This window comes from Amia ocellicauda, chromosome 5, assembly GCF_036373705.1.
Source record: "Amia ocellicauda isolate fAmiCal2 chromosome 5, fAmiCal2.hap1, whole genome shotgun sequence".
In the NCBI taxonomy this organism is placed as follows: domain Eukaryota; kingdom Metazoa; phylum Chordata; class Actinopteri; order Amiiformes; family Amiidae; genus Amia; species Amia ocellicauda.
Genome location: NC_089854.1, coordinates 41,281,225 through 41,295,614, shown reverse-complemented (window position 1 = coordinate 41,295,614; position 14,390 = coordinate 41,281,225). Strand labels below are relative to the sequence as shown.

The following is a 14,390-nucleotide window of genomic DNA, read 5'->3' as shown; positions in this document are numbered from 1 at the left end:
TTTGCAGAGATGAATGTCTTCAGTGTACCATTTATTAATGGGAGTCACTGAACTCCTAGAAAGTTCCTTGCCTTTAAACCTAAGCACTATGCTTAGTGCAAATTAGTGGGTCAAGAATCCCCATTATCATATAACTTGATTTATTGGATGTTGTTCAGAGTGTGGGCTGTAAAAGCACAGCATGTTAGCAATTGCAGCTGTTTGCCAAATGCACCTGCCAAGGAATCAATTGTAAGCCAACTACATTCTGACCGTGGTAACTCTCTAAAACCTTAATGATGAGTCTCTGAGAAATCTAATCATTTTAAGCTGAGAGAACTTTGTTTTTAAAGCATTGGTTCAACCTTAACTCAACATTTGGACCTTTGGAAGTTAGAAAAAGAAAAAGAGGAAAATGCAACCATTATGGGGGGGTGGACTAAAGACATTTTTTATTTTATTATTGACAAATGCAGTGATTTCGACATACTAGCAACCATTTTCAGTCCTCAGCTGGACGAAGGTCTCCCTAAGATGTTGTTTATTCTTTCAATATAAACCATCTCTGGAATATACATTGTCAGCCCTTTTGCTTCTTTTCACACTGCCAGAGCAGGGCAGCTGCTATCTATGTATCTGTCCATCTAAAGATATACTACATATGACCTCATGCTCAACAAAATGTATAAAATAATAGAACAGAAAAACATAAAATACATGCATTTGAGCATATCTTCTTTGGGTTTGATGTTGATTAATGAAAAGTACAGTAATGTGTGTTGTAAAGTGAATACATCAAATACAAGAAAGTCCACCACTTTCCTGCTGTCAGAAAACATCTTATGAATCTGACATCAGCATACATCTGCATGCAATTCAATCAATCCATCCCTCCAGTATAGATTTAAACATTGTCATTGTCAAGAAGAAACATGGTCAAAGAACTGCACTACGTTACAAAAAATCTAAGACTGATCTAATGAATTCAGATTTTATTTATTTACGATCAGATAAATCATTAAAGCATCTAGCACACAACAGGGTCATGAACACAGAACAGCTTTAAGGAATGTATTATTTTAAAAAGTGTTGAAAATGTGTCAAGGTGAAGGATTCTACTACTATATAAGGTGAGGAGATTTTATTTTATTTTTATAACATTTCTCAGATTACAATATAAGAGCATATATATATACATATATATATATATAGATATCTTCATATCACCTGTGCAAATTAAAATGTTAAGATGAATTTACAGGATGAAAGTAGTAAATACTAAAGACACCAGAACAGTACCTTAACATTTGGGTAGTAATAATAAAAATACTTCCTTCTAAAGTTCACAGTTTGTGTCAACATTATATATTATTATTATGCCGGAAATTAATAATAATAATAATAATAATAATAATAATAATAATAATAATAATAATAATAATAATAATGTCTCAATTGCAACGAACTCACAGAGTTAGTATGGAGCTGCCTACTAAATATGGGTTCATCTCCAGTCCGCAACTTTCAGTTCTATGCAATTGATCCATTAAACCTAATACATAACGCATAATAATTTAAACTTAAGTTGGTTAAATGATCCCGGAAAATGCTTTTTCCTCCATGATATTTTCAGTTGCTAATTTACATTAATCTTATGGGAGGTCTTCTCTGCATTAAACAAACAATTCCAAACAGCAAAACGAAAGACTTGTTTTGTTTTACATTTCCATTATATTGCACAACACCTGTAAGATTGTGGATAGAAATAATTAAGCAGAATAACGCAGTGGTGCCACAGGCAGTTAGTGCTCTTTCAGAAGAAACTTTTTTTTTTCTTGTCAGTGTAAATCGTATATTTTCAAAATACATTGCTTAAATGTAATCTGGTCCAATGCCTGCTAACAGGACAGTGGCAGTCGAAGTTCTTTTTATTATGGTTTCAAATTTGTATATCCAACAACTTTTATTTAAGTAATGGGCAGTATACAAATCAAATGTTTTAAACTGTTGTGGGACATCTGAAGTGTGGTTTAGTATTGTAACGCTTGTGGGGGTTTCCAAGGAGGAGACCCAACTCATCATTGCGGGTACAATAATCGATGTATTAATTATTACTGCAGCGCACACAGGTCTCAGGTACTGAACACACTCATACACTGACTTGTTCTTCCGCCTCCCTCCACAGTTTATTTCCTCTCCCTATGCTCCTCCCCACTAGCCTTTACCCAATTAACCCTCTATTTGGTGTGGTGGCTCACTACAGAATTCAAACACTGTCAATTTGTATCAACAAGACAAAAAAAATCTATGATTGTCACCTGACGAACCTTCAAAGGTCCGGAGACCGAACGAACCTTCGAACCTTCGGAGACAGCCCTACTTACACTGCATTCATAATACTTAGTACTTCCTCAGAGTAGCCATCCATCCATCCATCCATCCATTATTAATGAATGCTTTATCCAGTACAGGGTCGTGGTCAGCCAGAGCTTAACCCAGTTGACACACTGGTAGACCAGTCCATCGCAGGGCAGCCCACGTACCCATGCATATGCACACTGTGACTGCAACTACCTTCTGTTACCCCATGTGGCATCGTGAAAGATTTGCTGGAATTGAATTGAGAGCAGGGTGTCTGTGGTGCAATGGGCATGTCAGAATGTGACAGTAGAGAGTAGGGGGCAGACATGGAGAGATGAATGGTGGTTTTCTGGGGTTCAAAATGCTAAATGTTTGCTGACTATCTGTTCTTAATGTTAACCAAAAATGCACCGTTCTGTTATATAAGCTTGGATAAGATGCAGTATCTTACATAGCCCACGGGCATGGAGAGCAGTGTGGAGTCTGGTTTCTATTGTTGGCATTATCTCTCCGAGGGACTGTTGATTTTAAACTGAGGCTAATCACAGAGATGAAATAAATGCCAGCTACTGTGCTGTTTTTACTGGCACTTGTGCTCTTTGCACAACAGCTTTAATTAACGAAAATTGATGGCTGCCTGCCAGCTTGTATGATTTTGCAACAGCTCTGCCCATCTGCTTCTCAAGGGATGAAAAGGAAGCAAAGGGAAGGTATTTTTGTATGTCTTTTTTGGCTTAAGGTGCTGGATCAAATGTCTACCAAAATGTTCCTTTTGCCAGAAGAAAAAAAAAAAAGCGCAGTACCAAGATCATATTAACTATATTGGGTTAGTGTACTGTAATTATTTACCACACTTATTCTAATTGCTGTGCTGCTATGCCAGCACAAGACTTCAACGTCAACAGGACGGCAATCTGTGACTGCCCCACTACCTGTGAGTAAGCATCTGGCAAATAGAAGACATGTTGCAGACTATAATGATTTATTATCCTCCTTCAGTTAATAAATTATGATATTTAAACTTTCTTAAAATAGTTATTTCTTGTTCTCATGTATTCCATTTAAACTTCCCATGGACAGTATCGGTATCCATTTTTATATGAATAATTACTGTGGAACTTGAAGTGACCTCACCAAACAATTGACTTGTAATTCTCCTTTGATGTTTTTGATCCTATGTGGATTATTACGCAATGAGCTCTTAGACTGTCATCCTCGCTGCTATTTTAAACTTCCACAATATGTCTTCTAATAAACCAACCAGCAGTTCATATGAAACGGGCTCTGAACTATGATTGTCACTATGGGGACAATATGGAAATGAAGAGTCGATAGATTAGATTGCATGAGCATCCCTACACAGGTGGAAATGTGCCGGCTCGTTCTAAAAATGCTAATGAACCAATTACATTCCAGGGATTCTCTTTATAGTCAGTCTAAATTATGTAATCGTAACATTGCTTTGCGTGTAACAGGCTGTTAAGGGACAAGGGGTTAACATTCTCGCTACACAGTGGTTAAAATAAAAGGGCTCTTACAGGCAGTCATTCTCTGTTGTTTTTCATCAGGGAATTTGATGTTGTGCCATTCTTGTCAGCATTGTTGAGGTGCATTGCTCTTTAAGGGGTGGGGTGGGCATTTTGTAAAATTATTTAAATAATATTCTTTACCATTTTACTTCCCTAAAATGAAATAAATCAATATAATACCATATGATTATAATACAATAGTATAAACTATGCCACAACACGCATAACTACCGATTATTATTATTATTATTATTATTATTATTATTATTATGGCATTAGCGACAATGTACCATCTGAGCCAAGTTGAGTACAGTGAGCAGCCCTCTCCAAAGTGAATACATGGGTTCACATATACACAAACTTACGGTAAAGTAAGGAATGCACATATAATGCTTGTTTTCAACTGACTATTCAAAACTGAACATAAAAATCAAACTCTTATAAACAAACCAATTCCATTGGACACAATTATTTACTAGGGCAAATTATACTAAAAGGAAAGATCACAGGCTATTATTGGTACCTATTTTCTATACTAGAAGTGACAACACTGCAGCTCAGCTACATTATAATTCAAAGCAATTGTATATAAGATCAAAGTAACATTTGAATAAAATACTAACCCATCATGTCCGTTATTCATAGCAGAATTCTTTAAAAATGAACTTACCAGCCTTTTTACAGATTCTTAAATTTTTTCTATGGGTGCGTTCACAAGTCGCAGACTTTTACAATTCTGGCCAGAATCTGCAGATTCAGAAGATTCACAGAAAACCATTGGCTAAATTCTGCACAGAATAACAAGTCTGGGTGTCATGAACACCTATATCATATAGTCAGCAAGTGTTGATGCAGCAGCTGCCCCGCACCCTCTCTTTGATTGGTTGTAGTAGGGGTCACTTGTTTTGAGAATCAATAGGGTGGACACTTTGGGCTTTGTTTGTAAATTACATAAAATAAATACAGGCAACAAAAAAACACTACATGTTCAAGAAATTATTTAGCATATTAATTGTTTATCAAAACAAAGAATAATCAAACTGGGTGGGCCCTGCCTGTAACAATTCTTAAAATGGAGCGAACACTGTGTTTCAGAATTAAGTTTACAGGTTCCTAGCAGGGATACATCATCCACTGCATTGCATCTTCTGATAACACCATCCTTGTCAATATTTTATAGGTATATGGAACGAGCTTTACTTGTCAGACATGTTCACTATTGGCATACTTGTAACTATATTTGTTTTCGATTGTGTTCATGCAAAGGGATGGCAGAATACATAGCCATGTTTTTAACATCCACAGCATGTGACGAGATGAGTGTTGAAGCGTTGATGGCACAAAAAATGATCCTCAGCCATTTCAGCCGTTGAGGCTGGTACACTCGCTGTTGACTCGGAGAGAAAAAAAGCCCAGGACCCAGCATAACCTTCAGTCTGTTTGAAGTATGCTGTCAACAGAGGCTAGAGACCAGGTTAAATTTAGCAGAGTTTCTGAATTATCTTTTATTTTATATTCAAGAACTCTGAACCATGGCCTTCCCATCTGTTGGTAGTGCATTTTGTTTATCTCTCATCTTCCATACGCCAGCTTCCAGCCAGTATATTACTACCATACATTCAAGATCCTTTAAGGTAAAAATGGCAATTCCTCCTGTATATCATAAATCTAATGCTGTCCTTTCCAATAATCTGTTGTATGACGGCTTCATAAAAATGTCCACTTCTACCCAAAGACATAGTTAAGATTGGACTTTAGAAATGCTCTTACCATTTGTATAAAGATTTTATAGAACTTGTTTCATCCATTGTAAACTCCTATTCAAAAATTGAGACAGAGAGACATTATGTTGCAAACATCATTAGAAATGTACAAAAGCGGTGATTCATGCTTTTCACATTGACATCTAATTGGATTTTCTTGGTTAGCAAATGTGGTAATAATTTGGCTAGCATATTAAAACATCTAGCTGGGTGTTTGACATTAACGGGAAGAAAAGGATATACAGTATAGGCATGGTTTTACTGACAGAAACCCCCGAATTTAATACATGTAAATAGTGGAAATGCTGCTTATATTTTCTTAGAAATGTATTTTGTGTGGCATATTATGTGTTGGAGAAAGCTACTTCAGTTGTATTGTTTGTGGCCACTCAGTTGTTGTAAACTGTGCATGTTTAAGTTTACCATGAAGAGAGAAATGGGAATGAAATATAAAAAAGTCAGCCTCCTTCAGCATGGAAAAGCTAATAAATCAATTTTCACTGTGGAGCATGTAAAACATATTCTACCTGGGCTATTTTTAGGAGAGCAATGAAAAATGGATTGTAATTATGGTCATAATATAAATAAGATTACTGGTTTTCTTGTTATTTGATTATCTTGACTATACTGCCTCTTCAGTATGATTTATTACTTATTCACATCAATTTAATTGGCTTTTTATCATTAATCAAATGATAATCTTAGGATGTTAGGATGTGGCAATGTACAATATGTGGAATAAAATGTTTCTGAAACATTAGTATTCAGTACAACAAGCTTTTCCTTTTCAAATGATGGTAAAGACACAAACAAGAATACAGTCCACATATGTTCTCTCACTCGCACGCATGCACACACACACACACACACACACACACACAACCATCACCATCATCATCCCCCCATATCGATCCACTGCTGGATGAAGGCCTCCACTTGCTTCGATCTACAGCTTCTCTTTTCCATGTCATGCCTGCAAAGTCTTATCTTTCCATCTTTTATGTGGTCGTCTTCTAGATCTTTTTTAATCTCTTGGGATCCATTCATTCGCTTCCTTTATCCATCTTTGATCTGTTCTTCTTTCATTGTTGTCTGGCCCATTGCCATTTTAACATTTTCACTTTTTCAATGATATTTTTGTTTGTTCTTGGATCCATTCATTTATTTTTCTATTTCTTCTTGTTATTCCAAGCATACATCTCTCCATGCTCTGTTGTGTCGTCCACAGTTTCTGTAACATTGTTTAATTTAGTGACCAGGTTTCACAGCCATAAGTGAGCACTGGTTGTGTGCATCGATCAAATACTTTTCTCCTCAGGCAATTGGGTTGGTTTAATTTCAGCAGTGTGCTTTTTCTCCCAAATGCACTCCTTCCAACTTTCACTCTTCTTTTGATTTCATCCATAATATATGTCTGCACTGATATGTTGTCCAAGGTAGATGTAACATTTTCTTAGATTGAACAAAGCTTTAAACATTACTTTTGTTTTACTAATTTTAAGTCCAGTTTTCTTGCTTTCATCTGAGAGTTTGTTTAATTGAAGCTGCAAGTGTTCAGGTGTTTTTGCAAATATGACAATGTCATCAGCAAATACTAAGTTGCTGAAATAAGCTCTGTTTAACTTCTTAAGTCTTCTTGACGCACACCTTTGCAAATCTCTAGTTGTGGTGGAGTTGTATTGTTGAAGTAGCATCGTTGTAGCATCACTGTAGATATATTTAATAAGAGTTATATAGGTTTTCTCAATGTTTTGATTTCTTAGAGCTCTGAAGGCTGAGTTTTATGTATATTGTATGCATTGTTGACTGTTACACATCTCAGCCATTAAACTGTAGCTCTTTCACATTTTGTTGTTCGCACAGTGTCCCCTTACCAGTTTCCTCCTTGCCCGGCTACTTTGTTTGGCAGGATGGCCTGCACTGGCTCTAAGTACAATTCACTATTTGACTGTATTTCTTGACACACACAAACCACAGTAGCTGTCTCTTCTTTTCTGTTTGGTTTATTGCCAGTTTGGTGTTTTAAAATGTCAATTTATTTAATAGTTTTAAATAATGAACAAAACAGTAATCTATTTGTTGTTTTATCCTTTTACCTGTTAGATGTTTTCAGCTCTAATCTCTCAATTCAGTCTTTATGTAGTTAACCTGGTACAAACAAACCCTTACCATAATACAACAGACTTCCTGGAAAATCTAACCTTTGCCAAATCCATTTTAAATCCAAATCCATCCACTAACTGCAGTCTGATAGAACTGATAGGACAAGTGCAATTCAGTGTATACACCTATGTATAAAACTACCAAGAAGCTCAAATTAAGACCATTCAGAGCTATTTGAAATGTACAGATTAAGCAAATTTCATTAGACCAATCTCTTTACCTCGAATCTATGATTTGGCTCCACTCTCCAAGCACGTTGTCTCTCTTTAAACTATAAATATTGTTGGTTAAACAGTTGAATATGATGTCTCCAATAAGTATTACACAAAAACTGATTAATCCCTTTAAAGCTCAGTGTTTAAAATAGATTTTTAAGTGAAATAGAAATATGGATGAGTTGTAAATTTGATTATTCAGATAAACCTGCATTTTTACTTTCCTGCTGAGTAACATTCAAGGTATGCAAGATGACATATCTCTCATCAAAGAAAAATAAAAAACTACTGTGGCCTTTATAGCCTCAGAGATTCATCAGATGACATTGCCCTGATGTTCATACATTCCTCTTTATTCATGTCCAAAGTCATTGATGCTAATGATGCTGGCTCAGACATTCATGCATTTCTGAAGTACAGGGGCTTTGTATCTAGTGCACACTTGTGAGAAAGCATAAGGACATTTAAGGGCAGTTTAGTTGGATAGGTGACAAAGGATTGTGCGTAACTTGCAAAGAGACTCATGTTCGATATACCAAACTTGCCGAGTATTAACTAGATGCGTCAGTTAGCCTTTGATTATCTTTTTGCAGGGGCGTTAGAATTTGGCGTGTTGATTCAGGGTGGTCAAAGTGCAATGCATTTTTATGCGTGACAACCAGCCAAGTGTCTCATAGACTTGTGTACAGTGACTCATACATGCATCACAAGGCATTTCATTTGAGCACAATGACTGTGTCACTCAGCACTGAGAATCATATATTCTCATTGTATAAAATATTTAATTCAACCTACAATGTCACGATTCTGAAACACAGACCAATTCCTGTCCTATAGGTTTTATTTTAATGCACTTTAAGAAGAATCATTTAGGTGGAAAGGCATGACAGATATATATATATATATATATATATATATATATATATATATATATATATATATATATATAATTAACCATTCTATCGTTTTATACAGCCCCCTTTCCTCCATAAATAATAATGAATAGGCACATACATGGGTCTATGTAATTAGACTTGATTATTCCACAAATATACTCACAAATATATATAAATATATATATATATATATATATATATATATATATATATATATATATATATATAAAGAATAATCTGATGGTATATTAATTTTCTAGATGATCATCCCTGTTCCCTTGATTCTTCCAAGACAGACAAGGGCTGGGATTAAATCAAAACTTTGACCCACCCGCTTCGTCTTAGTAAGATGACGCTTTCTTCTAATCATAAATGTAACAGCTATGATGTACAGGTTTGTAGTTTACTATTAGCGGGTGGGTCAAAGTTTTGATTTAATCCGGCCCAAGATCTGTCAGGGGTTGGGGTGCTCCCTGCATGTAATGCAATTTGGTAATGAGAGATATGCAAATCTTGTAGCAAAGATCAGTGTGTTTTTTTTTTATTCTATAATCATTAAAATTAGAGCTCAACCAATCAAACATATTAACATCCATATGTTAATGTTTTGTAGGGAAGTAATAGTTTTTCATAGAAAATTATGTTTTCATTAAATACCTGTAAACCCAAATAACTGAAGGCCTAACCCTAAACATCATCAAAGTTTCAAGTTAGGTGCATTCAAATCTATAAACAACTTAGTTAACTTGGTAGATAAGCAATCTGACTATCTGAAAAGGAAATTTACTGGGGACTCCAGGTCCAGATTGAAATGAAACCATATTTTCATTACTAAACAATATTATAGACTTTAGTATTGCATAGTCCACATTTACACTTAATCTAAAAATGAGAATAAAAAATGGTGGATTGGATAACAACTCTTCTGATGATTCATTACAATTGTTTGGTGTGCATCAGATTCTTTAAATACCCATAAACGAGCGATCACCTCATAGCATCAACTGAACTTCACATTTTCTACAATGTACAGATTGTTATATGCCTGTGTCTGATCGGATCCAATTTTATTACTTCTGTTAATGAAAAACTTGCTATCGTTCTTCTGTTTTCATTGGTACATGAGAGCTTTCTTTTAGATTTCCTGTGCAGATTGGAATATCTCTGCACAGGAAAGTCAGGTAGGTTTTTGGGTATGACAAGATATACTATACCTTAACTATCGTAACATGCAGTTAGTGTGATGGTGCGAAGTATTCTGATAAAACCAGGATATTGTGGCTGTACTTGCTTTTCAGCAAACTAGAAGCAGTGATTGCTGATTACTAATTAATGAGGCTGATATGTTCCACATTTGCATGCTAATGATACAGTTACTCCTGATTATCATATTCATGAAGTGGAATTGGGTTTCTTATTAGAGCTGATTGCACATTTCTGAAATTTAAAGAAAAAGTCACCGCTGTGCAAAGTAGTGTAGATTAGTAAATATATGGTTTGATTGGGCACTTCCAGCAATCACATCTTTTGTGATGAGTCTGACTTGAATTAATCAAGCTAAAAATGTTTAATGTACAGAAGTATTCTCATAATAGTAGTCTTTTTTCACAAGACCAATTTCCCTGAATATTACTTACATTCAGGCTGACAAAGGTTAAACATTACAGGGCAATGTGATTGGTATACTGAAAAAGGATGTGATAATGCATTGGGATACAGATCTCTAAATAAGGAAGAAACGTATTAAAAATGTGGTACAAATGACAACTCGGAAAAACACGAAAGGCACAAAATGAGAAATTAGTTGTAAAGAGATTTGGTGGCGCCTGGTTTATTTAACTGAATCCTATCTTTTTTATTTTTTTTAGGTATAGAAAGGTACAGCAAGCTGGTACATGATACATTTGATATATAAACCCTTTGAGAGTTTACATAGTGATTCCCAGCGAGGTTTTAGAAATGTCTTTGCAGGCAACTTCTAATTGTATCCATTTTTAAAATCAAGGTGAAAGTGTTACGGCTCAAGCAAAAATGATTTTGCTTGAGATCAGTAACTTTTTTTTCATTCTCCAGTGCCTTACTGTTTAAATACTCTGTGGTAGAATGGTTACATGTCTAACCTTCTTAGCAGGCATGTACTTATCTGTGTGAGTTAGTCACTTGGCTTGGCACACTGACTGGCTTTGAATACACGTGAGGAGACAGGCAGCCTGTAGGACTTCCTCAAGCAGAAACGCTTGCCATGCCTTCATGAAAGATATACAGAAAGCTAATGGCAGTCTTATTTATAATGCACACTTGTTTACACAGCAGTCTATAGAGTTGCAAGAACTTTGGCATACAAAGGGTTAACTTTTGGACAGGCTGAAATTTGACTACTTCTCATGTCAAAGTCAAGCGAGAAATTCAATTTTGCATTTTCAAACAGCTGTAATTCAAATTCAGGTTAACACAAAATAAATACCCTATAACACCACATACGTGAAGGAAATATTATATGGTATGTGGTTTATTTGGCAGCTACATGTTCCTTTAAAAAAATGATTGGTATAATTCTGTTGATGACAATATATATATATATATATATATATATATATATATATATATATATATATATATATATATATATATATATAAGATAAGGAAACTCCAAACTGCTGGCCTTTAATATTAACATTTTGTTGTGTAATGTATATAAACTCCAATGCTGGGACAGTTATTAGAATTTCTGCAACTGGAACATCTGTTCTTTACCATCATGCAGAGTGAATAGTTTTATCAAGGTTGTTACCTACATCTAAATAAAAATAGAATTTCTACTAACAAGAAACCTCCGAAATGCAGGCTTCATCCTAAACATTAATTTAGTATCTAAATGTAAATCTAATTTGCATTGCATTGGTAAATCTCTTGCTGATGCTAGGAATAGCACCAACAGAGTTGTCTTTGAATAATTAAGTGTGGCAGATCTAAAAATAAATATATGTGAATCTAAAAGCCTAAAGGAGCACAACTTCCCACTCTCAGCTATGCGAATGAAACTCTGCTGTAGTCAATCAATCGTACATTTTACAGAGTGTATGCATAAGATTAATGCTTTACTTAATAAGGCCGGTAAGCAGGTACTTTAAAACAGTGTAGGAACGTAGAACACATGTGGCCTTCACATCAGCCTGCCACCGTACATTTTGTACACAAAAGGAAATACTTCTGTATAGGGTATTAAAATGTTTTGCCCCATAATCATAAAATTATATGCAGATGAGTTAAAACGCAGGCAAACAGATTTTAAACTTCTTTTATGAAATACGCAAATGCTTACCATGAAGTGAACACTAAGGCCACAGAAGACACATCTTAGGAATGTGGATTTTTCATGGCTTCTGCAGAAAATAATTCTCCTCTGTATGGGCACACTTAAGGTTCTTCATTTGTGTAACTACATTCATTAATGGTTTACAGTAGGATGAAGTGTTTTTTATTTAAAAAAAGGAAGCTATTTTTGTCCTGTGGGTTTAATGAGCCAAAGAAGATGAAGCAGACAAAGAAGCCATAAAATTCGGGTTCTAACAAGGTGCCTATGCAATTACTGAGATTTACATTTACAAAACTATTATTTTTACCATCTGGCAATTCCCAACATTTTTGCCTTTCATCAAGCACACACCACAGAAATAAAACAATTTTTTTTTGGCTGGATAGACCCAAGTGAATTGCTTTTGCTGATATTTTTAATAGACATAAATGTGTTAGACAGAGAATTTGCATGGCTTAATGACTGTTGATTACTGCTTGTCATACAAGCCAATGCGTCACGCGCACAGCTCTGTGTGAGCAATTAGTATTCTGTTGTGATCATTGTGCTTAAAACAAAAAATGGAGGAAAACAACGACATAATAGTATATTAAAGCTGTTAAACTTGTAAAATAAATGAATACCTAGTCATATGTGATATCTACATATTTTGCTGGGCTTGAAACTATGATTGTAACACAGGTGGTGGGAATAATGTTGCACAAATGCTGTCTCTTTTAAAGGGTGGGCAGTGATCTTGGTAGATGATCTACACAGCTGCCAGTCTCTCATGCTTCCAGAGTAGGTGATATTCTCATTTCAACACATTGTATTGACTTCGCTAATTTAAGTCTGTATCAAATTCATTTCCACAAGGGGTTTATTCAGTTTGTTTATTTCTCGGTCAGATACATTTACATCAACACTATCACTTTCATTGTCAGCTGGTGTCATATAAAATATGGTATATGTTTTATTGTATTTTATATAGAGAAGAAAAAGAGACAAAATATATTTTATTAAATTGCAACTGACTTCCAAAGGAATATGAATGCAGTGCTTTGGATGAGGAAAATTATAGTATTCGCTTGATTGAGTCTTCGTTATTTTTGTGAAATGTTTCAAATGGCTATGGCTGATGAAACTCGCTGCATACAGAATCACTGATAGTCATGAACAAATCAGATTGCAATTGTTTTTTATTGCACAGAGACTCTTTTGTAGTGACATTGGCAATCTAAAGCCTTTTGGCACAGCTGTGCGTCTGGCTGAGAGCACAGTGCCATTTGGAGGTTACAGAGATGACTGCATTCTTAATCTTTTACAAAACAGCTAAATTCATCTTTCACTGGACCATTGGCCTTGTCAGACATTACTGGAATGAATGGTGCCATTGCACTGTACCCCCATTATAAAGCCTGTTTTCTGTTTGCTAGTGTGTTTGTTTTAAAGGTACATATTTTCCTCTTCTTTGTTTTCAAAATACTAAATCGCTGAGCAGCAGGACAGAGTAGCAACACAAATATAGACATATTCTATATACACAACCAATACTGTAAGTATGTAACTGTTTACTAATGTACTTTTAAATAAGCGTACATCTAAAATTGGGTTTTATGTTTGTGTCATAGTAGTTTTTTCCATTTTTATTTCGTTATATATTTTTATACACAGAACTGTCACTGCTAAATGTATTGCACGGCTTGCTTTAGCTTCAGGAAAAGAGGGATTCCCTGCTTTTCCGGGATTTAGAATAAGCCTTTCTGTAAAGCTGGAGACAGCGGGTGAGTTACATCATAATGCTCAGACTACAAATGTGTGGAATGAGTTCGGATTAAACGTATCTACATTAAGATTAATCACCGAAAAATCGCCCCTCTACTGTCATTACTAGGGAAAAGCATTACAGCGATGCTGTGTTTGTTGTACAATGTTTTTTGTGCAAAGCAAATTTCTATTCACATTCTCTAAGTTATTGCATAGTACCCTTTGTAATCAGCAGATGGTGTTTATAAACAGTACAGCATCAAACAGTATAAAATTCAAGCATTATTTCCCTAAGGACAGTTTTTGAAAGATTAAATATATGTATTGGTTTGATTTATGTGTGCTCATGCTGGTTTGGTTTGGTCTACAAAAGAGATAGTAAAGAAGTCGTAAGTATTAAGGTTATCCAGATTTGTCTTGTT

At 35.1% G+C, this 14,390-nt stretch overlaps 1 protein-coding gene across 1 annotated transcript in view; it reads left to right on the top strand.

Annotated features, from left to right (window-relative positions):
* LOC136750281 (protein piccolo) overlaps positions 1–14,390 on the top strand; it is a 97,963-nt gene that overhangs the window by 19,902 nt on the left and 63,671 nt on the right. The gene's annotated exons all lie outside the window — the stretch shown is intronic.